The sequence below is a fragment of the Macrotis lagotis genome, chromosome X, assembly GCF_037893015.1.
Source record: "Macrotis lagotis isolate mMagLag1 chromosome X, bilby.v1.9.chrom.fasta, whole genome shotgun sequence".
In the NCBI taxonomy this organism is placed as follows: Eukaryota; Metazoa; Chordata; class Mammalia; order Peramelemorphia; family Peramelidae; genus Macrotis; species Macrotis lagotis.
The window spans coordinates 38,629,032-38,643,105 of record NC_133666.1 but is presented as its reverse complement, the minus strand read 5'-3'; positions in this window follow the sequence as shown (position 1 = coordinate 38,643,105).

Genomic DNA, 14,074 nt, shown 5'->3' with positions numbered 1-14,074 from the left:
GCACTTTTCACATGTTAATGACACAGAGTCAAGATGCGTTGGTTAAGCTGCATGGGTCATGCATTTGGAGATAGCTAATAGCATAACATAATTAATCTAGAAATGTCAGTTTCAGTCAGTATTGAAGACCCTGGCACCAAAAAAAGATTTTTGAACATAGAATTGAAGAAAGTTTTGAGGTTTCCAAAAAGAGGGATTTTGTTACTGACTTTTTTATCACCAAAAGAAAATATATGGGGTTCCTTCATAATGAGAATAGAAAATGAAATTGGAATTGGTATTAAATAAGATGTTTTGAGTAGATGACAAAAGGTTGTAGAAAATAGTCTAGGTTAAATATAATGGCAAATTGTCTTTCTTGGTTTAATGTGAGCAGGCTTTTTTGTTAACATTCTGAAATAGATTTCCCCTTCATAATCATTCAAGTGTGGAAATATGCCTTTTATAAAGACCTTGACCATCATTTTTGTTTCTCTTGAATTTGCTTTGCTTTCAAAGATTGAATTATTGAATTATTACTGAAATAATGCTTTATAAGGTGCTATTGTGTTTTTAAAAAAACAACTAAGTATTCTTAAAGTCAGAAGGGACCTTTAAGACCAGAGGACCACATATTTAGAATTAAAAGAGACCTTAGAGACCATCTTGTTCAACTCCTTCATTTTATAGATGAAGAAACTGAAAACTCAAAGGGGTTTGAAGTGATCCACCCAGGGTCACACAGATAGGAAGCAGGAAAATAGGAAGCTGAATCCAAGGTTTCTGTCTTTAAATTCAGAAGTCTTTCCATTATATTATGCTGCTGTCTATAATTTCTAAGGTAACTTCTTAATCAAAAAAATATCCTTTGAGGTGATAGTCTAATCCAATCCTTTCATTTTACTAAAGAGAAGGAAATTAAGGCTGAAAGAGATGATGAATTGTTCAAGATCACGCAATGAGTTAATAGAAGTACTGGAGTCGTCTCCTGGCATCAAGTTCTCTCTGTTTTTTGCTTTATATTGCTGACTCTGACCGTTATTGCTCTGTTTATGATACCACTCACTCCCATTTCACTAGATTATTATGTTAGTTTTATTTAGTTAAATTTAGGAATTTAAATATGTTTCACCTTTTTTTCCTAGCTACTAGGTATTTGAGTTGTCATTGCTAGCAAAACTCTCAAGAAAAATATGATTAGAGGTATGGTACTTTTATTCAGATTCTGACTGTAAAACTGATATGGCCAAGGATAGCTTCTTTCTGGAACTCTGGCCTCAGTACTTTTCTCTGAGAGAAACAGTTACCTAGTCCCAGAAAGAGAATGACAAGGGAACTTTTCTTAGGTGAGAATCCCATTTTAATAAATTGTAGTTGAAATAATAATCACTCACTATAGAGTCTTTCTCCATATAAGCATGGACTTACCCAACATTGTTTAAACAACCAAACTAAATAATTTCCTACCAATCTTGATTTGACTTTGTTATATTAAATTTAGTGTATTGCAATTCAGTGCTCTTAGAAGTCATTCAAAACCAATTGACTTAACCAAAGTTAATTAGATAGAGGTACTATGTAGTCTGTTCTATAGGTAGACTAAAATGGGAATCTATGACATTGTTTTTCATCCTTGAACGTACATCTGTTTTGAGTGGTGCTATCAAACAGGGAAATCTCCTTGCCTTTTTCCTCAAGTTGCTTGTGTTTTCCTATTCTTGATTAATAGGGTGTCAGAATAATACAGTGTCAAAGATGGAGGAGATAGGAGCTATTATGGCTCTTGTTGAATATGAAATCCTTCAATATTTACATTAAAAATTATTTAAACTATGGAAGAACTGAATTCAAATATGGCTCCAAACATGTAGAAGATCTTGGGGAAATCACTTTACCTCTATCTTCCTCAGTTTCCTCATTTGTAAAATGGTTAAAGTAGTAATCATCAGGATTGTTGTGAGGATCAAATGAAATAGTATTTGCAAATTGATCTGCAAACCTTACAATATTATACAAGTGCTGTTAGTTATTATCATCTTCCGTGTCCTCCTCTATGTTCTTCCAGGAATAATACAAAAATGATAAAGCAATTTTTAGTTGCTTTGCAATATACATTCTCAGCCTAAAGACCCAATTCAAATTGGGATCACCTCAGAATCATTTCTATCAAGAATCATAGAGGGAATTGAGGATACCTGGGCAAGGTATTTATTGAAACACAAATGAATGAATAGAAGACGTGGCAGCAAGAAATGGAACTTGAGTAGCTTGAAGTAGCTAGTATCAACTGGAGAGTCCTGAGTTGGGAACCCACACCCCAACTTTTGTTCCAAGTCCTTCTGTCTGTTTCTTTTCAGAATGTCGTGGTCAAAAAGTGCAAATGACTCAAGTGGGAAGAGTAAATAATTTAGGTATGAGAGTTGGCTCGGTGATATAGTGTTCTGAAACTAAAGGTATTTTCCGTCCTTACTTAGAGACTATTGTACAGCTTCCAAGAAGTCAAAATGGCAACATTCAAAGAAAGGACATTGTTGTGGTTATTTTGTTGTTTTAAGCACAGGTTCTGACCTTCTTGGAAACTTCTTGCAGCTTCTTTTGAGATTGTTGGACATATTGTGCCTTAACCAACATTTATCAAGTACCTTGTGCCAAGATAATAGTTATTCTACAACACTGAGCAAAGGTGCCCTTTCTTTTTTGAAGCATGCAGTCTTACTAAACTATCTGTAAATGGCAGAGAAAGAGTTTCAAAGGTAAACCATGGAAGTAGCTTGGGGGAAGAACCACTTACCTAGCTTCTTAATGCAAATAAGAATAATTGTCAAGCAAGAAGGAGAGTGTTGATTTCATTTACTATTGGTGAAGGGCAATGGGGGAGGGAAGCCTAGTACAGAGGAAATGGTGCTGGAAAACCTGATTGTATTTGTTTACAAGGCTGAGTTAAGTGTTCATAAAAATTCAAATCAAGGAATGAAAACTGTACAGTAGATGGATATGAGAAATGATTCATATTAATGTAATATATATGTAAATATTCATATACTTATGCTGCTTTCAGGTAGCCAGAAGAGGCATATTTAGATGTTCCTTGCATAAAATTCTGTTTAAAAGTTTTCTCATCTTTGATCATATGTGTTAAATACCAGTGGACTTTAGCTATGGCTTTATTGAGGCATACCCAAAGAAAAGAAGAGAAGCAAAGGAAAAGAGGGTGGTATTGATTGAAAGCTATCCTTTCCTCTAGCTTAGTTGTCACAGTGATGGACTACAAGGAATGAACTGTGGGATTCTTTTATCACCTTCACAATTTTTTATTAGCAACTTATTCTCATGCTCCACAACTGCTGCAGGAGAAATATTCCCTTTCCAATAAGGTGACAACTTAGGTGAGTAAATACTCACTGTTATGGCAGCCTAGATGTTTCTGGGCTGCTGGAATATTTATTTCAAGTTATTAAATTTCCCATAGGGTCACTTTCTCATTTAAACTTGAGGAAAAAGAAAAACAAAACAAAACAAAACTTAAACTGCTGAAGAAATGCTATGTTTGCCAAATTGGCATTTTTGTAGGTAAAGGTATATTCCCTTGTAGTTGTTCCACTCCCCCCAGTATAACTCATTCCAACCTCGCCTCTCTTTTTAACACTGTGACAAGAAGTCCTGTGCAATTTCAATTGACATTCTTTTTTGCATAAGTTTTATTTTTCCTTAAAGTTGTTAAGCTTCTTAACTTATAGCTAAAATTTAGGAACATCAGGACTAAAAGGAAACTCTAGAAATATAAAACTGCTTTGGCACCATGGTCATTGGGAGGGAAAAGGAGAAGAGGAAAAGTCTTAAACATTAAGAAAAGATGCTGTATCAGAGAAAATTCAGGAATCAGACAAAGCAAGCAGGGATCAAAACATTTGGCAAAAATTGGTGGTTTTGGAAACAGAAATAGCATTATTATAGGTATATTCCATAGCAATGCTATGAGCCCAGTGGGGAAACCTAAAGACAACAAAAAGGGCAAAAGACAAGAACTGAATATTGGATAGGTCTGCTGCTTAGGTATTTGTAAAACTAATAACCAATAACAATGAGAAGACAGAATTTTTTTAGTTTGATTATTCTTTTTTTTCTACCAAGAAGAATGGCCTTTGAACTATAAAGGATAATCCAAAATGACTAATGGAGGATTGACACTAAAGGTAAGGATTTAGTAAGCACCTTATTACCCTACATGAAGGTTCAAGAAATCAAGTCCATAGGAACTACAGCCTAGAGTGCTTATGTAAAAGAGCATAAAGAATGTTAGTTACTACAGAATAGATTTTTCCTAAGCAAAGAGGAGAATGCAAGCCATAGGCCAATGAGCTCGAGTTTAATTACTGACAAGTTTCTATGGGAATATTATTAAATTGGTCTAATGAACATCAAGAAAAAAGGGGATTATAAAGATACTTTGTGACTTTATAAATAACACATTATTCCAGATTAACATCATTTCTGTTTTTTGACAGTTATTATACAAATTAAGAGGGGAATACTATAGAATTTCTTATTTCATCTGTATATATTTGCTTACATTTCTCTGAATTATCTTGTGGTGTATTTGAGGACAGGATAGATGAATGCAGACAGCTTAGTGGTTTAGTGCTGTGGCTGTAGTCAAGAAGGAGAGAACAAATAGGGAGCACAAATATGTACTTGTGTACCTGACAGAATTTGTTTCTGTTCGTCTGTCTTGCTTCTGTTCATCTGTCTCACTCAGTTCTCAGTTACAGGTTTTTGCATTTTCTTTCTTTTCTTTCCCCTTTTAAATATCTCTCTTAAATCCATCAATTTAAGTTAGTATTTGTTTTGCTTATGATTAGTTCCTGTTTGTAACTCCCTTCTTTTCGTTCCTTGCTCTCCTTTTCTCCCCTCTCTTCATTCCCTCTTGTTTCTCTGGTGAAATGAATATATTGCTTTATCAGAGTTTGGGTTTGTATATGTGGCCCCATGTGCTAATCTTCTTTGACCTTTTCAGTTGAAAGTGAGGTTCATGTAATGCCACTTTCCTTATATTTTACTCTTTGTACAGTCTTTTGATTGCACATTTATTATGATAGTCTTGTGAGAAAGTAAGTTCCCACATACTTTTGTCCATTTTCCTTCCTGTCTTTTCCTTTTTCCTTTTCCTTTTAAGATGATCAAAACACTTCATCTTTGTTTAGTCCTTCATGATTATTCACTTGTTTTACCTTGTCATTTCTCTTGACTCCTTTCTATTTCAACATTTTTACTTTTATCTTTTCATTAGGAATACTTGAAAATTCTATATGTAATGAAAAAGCCATCCTTTCTTCCATGTAATTAGACCCAGCTTCACTGTATAAGTTATTCATGTTTATAACCCTATATCTTTTGGCTTTTGTAATTTCATATTCCGAGTTCTTTGTTTCTTTAATGGTAGCTGCCAAATCTTGCATAATCCCAACTGGTTCATAAGTACTTGGAACATATCCCCCCTCTAGCTATTTGAAGTTTTTTTCTTTGCCTTGGAAGTTGTTAATTTTGGATATGGCTTTCCAGGGAACTTTCATATTGGGAATTCTTTTTAAAAAGTGACTTGTGATTCTTTTTCTTTTCATTTTGCCCTTTGTTTCTTATAGATCTGGCAAGTTTTTATTCATAGTTTATTAAATTTAATTTCCAGCCTCTTTTTATCTTTCATGGATTTCAGGTACTTGTATTTATTCATGAATCATCTCTCCTTGACCTGATTTCCGGGAAATTTATTTTGGATGTGAATTTTCTTACATCTTCTTCATTTTTTTCAGAATTTTGACTGTTTTGTAATATTTCTTTCATTTTCATGGAATTATTAACTTTTATTTGGTCCATTTCAAATATCAAATGGTCTATTACCTTGGTAAGGTCTTATACATTTTAAAATAACCTATAACATCTTCAAAGGCTTTCCTTAAGAACTCTCATATCTTTTCCTGTTCTTTCCTCCTGAGCTCTCATTTTATCTATAATATTGTTTTTAAACTTGATTTATTTCTTCAAGGATTCTAGTTGACCTTGTGGCCAATCTGTGTATTTCTTGATGTTTTGCTTGTAGATGTGTTGGAGTAATTTTTTTTCTGTCTTTTCTTTGGTATCCTTGGTTCCACCATAACTTGTGATTCATGTCATTTTTCATTTACTCATTCTTTTAGCCTTACTCTTTACTTGAGACATTGATGGCCAACCATGAATGCTCTGTGATCTAGCATTCTGGTCCTACATTCTCTGCTTATTTAGTGTGGTATCATTCTTAATGACTCTCTAGAGCAATTCATACTAGGAAGTTGCAAATTTCTAGTACACCTAGAGGACCTGATCTAGGTCCTAGTGTAACTGCTACCCTCTTGGTCTAATCTTTGCAGGTTCTTTAACTTGGTTTGGATTGGGGCAGGCAGCCTAAACGTGCTTATAGACACTTAATGGTGCACTGGCTGGTGATGGAGTTGACATTTACTTAACCCATACCCTATCTGCTAACTATAACTCTATATAATTCAGTGTTATAGAACTTTAGGTATACAGAGGTTCACAATCCCCTTTCTGGTTACCTGCCTATGGGCAGAATCTCTGATCCTAGCTCTGAGTGAAAGAGAATCTAGTCTTGGTTGTAGCCCCTACTATGTTATCTCTGTGTGTGATTAATCCTTGATCTTGCAATGGAAACATGACCCTGGTCACTGTTTGGAGTAATTGTGGGATTGGGTGGGGGTACATTAAGCTTTGCTGCTTCCTCTTTTTTCTCAACCCTTGATATTCATCCCAGTCTTTGCCATTCATCCCTGAGCTGGATCTCAAAAGATATTATTTATGTGGATTGACAAGGAGGAGTGCATTCTAACCAAAGGGCTAGAAAAATAATTTACAAAAGGAGATAAGGAAGTTGGCTTGCCTAGAGTTTTATCATACTAATATAAAAGAATATTAGTGTCCCTCACCAAGGCTATTCTCCTTTCTCCCCCCCCCAAAAAAAATATATAAATTCTATTTTAGAAGAACTTACTTTCTGGAATGTAGAACCATGAACCCTTTGCTCATATACAAGTAATTCTGATGCTGAGTTTATTTGATTCCACCATTTTCTTTCCTATATCTGATGATGTATGTTAATGTTTTAGGCCTTTTAGTAATTTCTTGAGGATCTCTCACTGTTCCTTTCTTCTAGTTAGTCATGCAGAAGCTCTCACTCCCCCCCCCCAGATCAAGGATCCATTTGAAATGTGGGGGTAGAAAGGTTGGAGAAATGGTGACTTTAACTTGTCATCACACCTCAATTGCACAATTACTCTCTGAACCAGAGAGGTGCCAAGTACAACTCTGGTATTTCTGCTTCATTTTCACTTCACTGATCAAAATACAATTTTTAAGAGTTACTTCTTGTTCAAGAAGCCCTGTAAGTGTTATTGATTTGGAGAGGCTTTTGCAAAATGTGGTTTTCAGGGAGGTAGCTTAAATAAGACAAGGATAGTAGCACCCCAAACTTACCAGCTTTCTCATTCAAGCATCCTTCTCATACATTTCATTGAGAATGATTTTGAAGCAGTGTATAAATGAATATTTTCTGATTCAGAAGCTGTTTGTCCACCATCATAAAAGTGAAGTAGATTCTTAATAGTTCCAGCTATGCAGTAATGAATAAAGGTTTTTTTTTTTAATTTTTATACTATATACAATGATTCTATGGCTGGTTTAGAATTTCTCTAAAGGAAAATTTTTGTCATTGTATCTCTCCATGGTTAGTTTGATTGTTTTGACTTTTACTTTTTTTAATGGACTTGATAATATAGGTGCTAACTTCTCTATGAAACCTTTTCTTTCCTGTAGTCTTAGTAGATAGCCAGGAATCTTAATTCTGACTCAATTGTCTTGGCCTCGCTCAAAGGATTCTCATGTTATAAAACGAGGAGTATGGACAAAGTTTGGCTAAGCTTTATTGATAAATACACAGAGATCGCAAAAAGTTAGCAATGTTTTTCTTCAGTAATTTTTATTCATGTCTGACTTAATAACCCCATTTAGAATTTTCTTGTCAGAAATATTGGAGTGGTTCACCATTTCACTTTCCAGCTCATTTTACAGATGAGGAAACTAAAGCACACAAGGTAAAGTGACTTGCTTATGGTCACACAACTAGTAAGTGTCTAAGACAGTTGAACTTAGACAGATAAGACTTTCTGATTCCATGATTGGCTCTCCATCCACTGCTGCACCTATCAGCACTACATAGCCCTAAAAGGTTAGAGCTATTCTACTCACCTGAGAGATGCTCTGATCATCAGGGATGGGATTTTACAAACACATACCAGACCTTCTTTTAAATAAGGAACTCTCTCCCTCATGATGGAGGTTGACTATAAATCAGTATTTATTGAACTTTAAGAAAAAAGAGTCATTGACCTCAAGAAGATTACATTTTAATGGGGGAAAACAACTTATAAAGACATAGGTATAGATTAGGAAGAAAGGCTTTAGCAACTGGGAAGACTTGGAATGGCCTTCTATATGAGAAATCAAACTTAACTCTGGATGAAACCAGAGAAGAGGTAGAGGTTTTAGAAGGAGAGCAATCCAAACATAGAAATAACCCTTTGTGAAAGAAAAGGCACAAGAGATATAGTGTAGTTTTCATGGAATAGTAAATAGGCTAGTGTGGCTGGACTATAGAGTGTTTGACAGTGAGTAGAACTTAAGAAGACTGGGAAGGTAAAAGAGGGTTAGATTGTAAATAGTTTTATATCCCCAAAAGTAGAGTTTATATTTGATTCTGAGGGCAATGGGGAGATGCTAAAATTTATTGAGTAGCATAGTAACATGATCAGATCTATGCATTAGGAAAATCATTGCAGCAGTTATATAGGGAATAGGTTAGAGAAGGGAGAGATTGACTTAGGAAGAAAATTATAAATCTTTTTCAGGAATCCAAGCTCCTGGATTCTGGCTTAAAGTAAGTTTTTAGGCAAAAGGATCATTCCTGAAGGGCCTTGGCTTGAACTAAGCTTAGCTCATGTGATATTTGATTTGTAAAGTGTTTTTTTTTTCATGACCAGTGGGGAATATGTAGGACTGAATAAAGTTGTAATGGTTCTTGCACATCTCAGCTGAAGTGAGTTTTACCTCATTGGACCTCATTAATAACACCACATGCATATCTCTTGTACATTTCTATTGTATCTTGTCTTATAGCTCTCTGTGCATGTGCTATAAGGAATCTAGTAGAATGCCACATCCTGAAAACAGACTGTGTCTTCTGCAAACTATTGCACATTTTATAGCTTCTGGAAGTAGTGTTTGTTGGATGAAGTCATATGACAAAAAAATTGAACTAGTGATCGTGGGACTCTAGAAAGACAGGTAAATTAATGTCCTGTTGATAGAGCTGACTAGTCTAGAAAGGTCTTTGGAACTATATTAATAAAAAAGAATAAAAAGTTCAGTCTCTTTTACCTGTAGATTTGACTGCTTGGCATATTCCCAAGGAAATTAACAATAGAAAAACAGACACCATTGATTCCAAAATACTCAAAGTAGTATTTTTTGTAATGGCAAGGACCTGGACACAGAGTAATAGCCTGTTAAATGGGGAATTGCTAAGCAAATTCTATACATGTTGCAATATATAAAAAAAATGAAATAATCTACATGAAGCTACAGGAAGGCATAAGAAGACTCATATGAAGTGATACAGAGTGATATTGGCAGAACCAGTCAACAAGATGATGGTAAAATGAAAACTGATTCCTTAGCAATTCTAATGACTAATTTTGTCCCTAATGAAGGGGATATGTAAATACCCTTCCCTCCCTCCTTTGTAGGCATGTGTGTGTGTGTGTGTGTGTTTTAAGTATGTCTATGGAAACACAGTCTATATTGTCACATTTGATTAATGTTAGTTTTACTGAATTATTTTTGTTCTTTTTATTCTTTGTTTATCCGGGTGGTTTCTGAGTTGTGGAGGAGAGCATATATCTGGGAACAAAGGTGATTATAAAAGCAAAAGATATTAATAAGTTTTATTCGCAAAAAGGAATAAAGGAATTAAATAATTACAATTGTTTCTAGTCATGCCTCCTTTTTAGGGGTCTGAAAGAAAAGAGACTTTAATGCTTCAGTTTCATCTCCATTCTGCTATTTCTGATATTAAGGTGATTTGCATGTATAACTACCCATTTGCTGACACTGTCTGAAAGGATTTGGAGGTTTAAGATGGACAGGGGAAAAGGGCAGAAAAGATGCTTACTTTCTCCACAGCACCACTACCCATGGAATATAGAAGGTCTGCCCTCTTCGCAAACCATACATTTTTATACTATCACCTAGTAAGAATAAACCCTAGTTACCACCCATACTACACTGAACATGTTCAGGTTCACCAGTTTCCTACCCTCTCCCCACTCTTCTCTCCCCCTCCCATTCCTCTCTCCCTTCCCCCATCCCTTCTCAACAGATTACCTGTAACTTCTTAGTTTGGTGAGGAATAGAAGGAATACCCAAGATTCAGTTTTAAATCCAGCCTTTTGGGAGGTTTAATCAAAAGTTGCTAACAATTAAAATAATAAAATTTTCTATCACAATTTAGAGCCCCCATGCTACAAGAAATGCCACTACCACCATATCCACCTTAGCTATTTTAGAGGACACTAGATTTCTGTCTTCTTCTTTTTAACAATCCAGCCATTTGCATACTACACTCATTTATAATTATGCCCAAACAAATATTAAAGAAGTTATGATCCATGATAATTTTATATCCAGGGAAAAAATGGTTTTTGGGATTATTTTTGAACTATGGTAAGAAAGAGACTAAAATGTCCAGTCTCTTTGAACTGTAGATTTGACTCCTTGGTATATATCCCAAGGAATATATAGCATATATTTTACAAAAGATGGTAAGAATTGACTCAAACATTTAAAAAAATTTAAAAAATAAATATAACTTAAGGAATAGAAAAGTCTTTCAGTCAATGTCTATAATCTGTATGTAGAAGGATGGGACTGGAGAAGAAGACATTACTAGTCCATTCCAGTCATGCCTCCTTCCTAGGGGGCTGAAGTAGAAGAGGCTTTAATGCTTCAGTTTCATCTCCATCCACCTCCCTTGCTGGAGCACCTCTATCATTCTGATATTCTGATTCTTGGCCCTAAAAAGAGACTTAGGTGAAAAACATTCACTGTGTAACAGAGTAGAAACAGGAAGAAAAATCAATAATTATTTATAGATGCCACTTCTTATATGTTGAAAAAGAAATTTTCATTCATGAGAAGTAAAATGAGAACCAAAAAGGGAAGCAATATCCTAACCCTTAGCTAAAGGGAAAAAATTAAAATATGAAATAAAATACTATATCAGTAGAAGCAAAGATCATTTTCCCAGAGATCTTCAGACCACACTTGGAGAATTGCTATACCATGTTAATAGGGAAGCACAGTTTAAAATATATCTCCCCACTTAGGTATGTTGATCATTAACTCATAACTATTATTCTTGCAATGTTTATAGTCTCATAAAGAAAGTAGGGACAGGTCAATAATGGTAAAGAATAAATCTACAGGTCTTCATGAGACTTTAAGTACATATATATTTTTGCTTTTTTGTAATGAAAGAACTTCACATGATGAGTTTTGAGCACCCCATAATTAGAGTCATCCAAAGGTAGCAAGGGGAGCTTAAACAGAAGTAGAGTCTTCTTTCATTTAGTGTGAGTTGGACAACCATTTGTCAGTAATATTGCAAAAAGCAAGCTCAAAGTCAACTGTCCACTTCCTCTAATTTTTACAGTCTAGAACAAATTTTGATTATCTTGTCTTAGTTATGCTAAGGTGTTGCGAAGAGAGAATTGACAAAATTTCATAACAACTAGAATTAACGATCTCTTCCTTCCTCCACTCATTCTCTAAACATTTATTAAGTACCTCTTTTGTGTAAATCATTGTGTCTAGGGCTGGGGTGATTGAAAAGGGAAAGACATGATTCTTGTCTCCCTAGAGTTTATAACATAAAGTTGAATATATTGAAAGTGAGAAAGAGTCTACTTAAGTGATAAGCATGACTTATGATATAGCTGTGCCACAAAAAATGAGATCAGGAGGGGGTAGAACAGTTTTAGGAGGAAGGAATTCTATGTTAGCCTTGTGGCGCATGGAATACTGGTGGGACTCGTTGATGAGAAAACTATTGGAATTGCAAGTGTGGAGTTTGGGTGAGAGGCTACGGCTGAATATTTAGATTTAGGAATCTTCTTCATAGAAGATAATAGATATCATAGGAATAAAAGGGATCACCAAAGGAGCTAAGATGGAGAAAGGAAATAAGTTAAATTCAGAACGGGTTACAGAAAAGAAGGGAATTTTATTACTTTAATAAACATTTAAAAATTATAGCAGAAGTTCAATTTTTCTTTGCAATCTTGTTTTATATTCTTTTTGTATATCAAAATGTTTATTTTTATTAGAAAGAAAGAGAAAGGATTATTATACAATGGATTTCTACTTAGTATTATGTAGGTTGAGCTAGGTACCCACTAGAATATCTCCAAATTTGAAATTTAATCATGTGATTTTCCTTTCTCTCTGGTCACAGAGGAAAAGAGATCCTTCCCTTTCTTGAGTCTAAGAAGTATGCTCTTGAGCATTATTTCCTCCCATAATCATCTCCTCTCACCTCTTACTCTGATCCATCTATCAACAATCATGCTCATGTCTCCCCAAGTCGTAACTTTAGTCTATCCTTTGCTACTTCTTTCCCATCATGCTGCCTCTCATCCCTCTCCTCTTTCTCATTGCTAACTTGGAAGCATTAGGTGACAATTGATCTTGTCACTTTTCTGCAACTTACTCACTACTCAACTCCTATCCTTACTACTAGAGTAAAACTGTTTTCCCACTTATCATTTCCCAATTGCCAAATCCAATTACTATTTTTCTCAGTCTTCATTTTCCTTGACTTAACTGCAGTTTTTGACAGTGTTCCTCATCCTTCCTATTGAATATTCTTCTCTCTCAATTACAAACACAGCATAATTTCCTGAAAAATAGATGATAAAATTGAATCATAGCTTTAGAGTTTGGATGGACTATAAGAAAAAATAGAATTCATTTCTTTCATTTTAAAAATGACATTAACTGACTTGCCCAAGGTCATTCTGTTAGTCTGGGTCTTCTAACCATTTAATAGCTCCTCTTTCCCTTCGTGAATTATGTGATTTTCCTTAAAGAATCTATTATTGACCTTTCTCTCCAATTTATCAATGTTCCTATTTCCACTGGTAATACCACTTTACTCTATTTTGAATACCACTATTCTTTTTTTAAAAAATTATTTTTATTAAAGATATTATTTGAGTTTTACAATTTCCCCTCATCTTACTTCCCTCCCCCCACCCCCCACAGAAAGCAATCTGTCAGTCTTTACTTTGTTTCCATGTTGTACCTTGATCCCAATTGGGTGTGATGAGAGAGAAATCATATCCTTAAAGAAGAGACAAGAAGTCTAAGAGGTAACAAAATCAGACAATAAAATATCTGTTTTTTTCTAAATTAAAGGGAATAGTCCTTGAAATTTGTTCAAACTCTGCATTTCCTTATCTGGATACGGATGGCATTCTCCTTTGAAGACAGCCCCAAAATTGTTCCCGATTGTTGCACTGATGGAATGAACGAGCCCTTCAAGGTTGATCATCACTCCCACATTGCTGTTAGGGTATACAGTGTTTTTCTGCTTCTGCTCATCTCACTCAGCATCAGTTCATGCAAATCCCTCCAGGCTTCCTTGAAATCCCGTCCCTCCTGGTTTCTAATAGAACAAGTGTTCCATGACATACATATACCACAGTTTGCTAAGCCATTCCCCAATTGAAGGAAATTTACTTGATTTCCAATTCTTTGCCACTACAAACAGGACTGCTATAAACATTTTTGTACAAGTGATGTTTTTACCCTTTTTTATCATCTCTTCAGGATATAGACCCAGTAGTGGTATTGCTGGGTCAAAGGGTATGAATACCATTATTCTAATAGACTTCCTTCTGCATATTTATTTGCGTCACTGATTTCCTCCAAAATC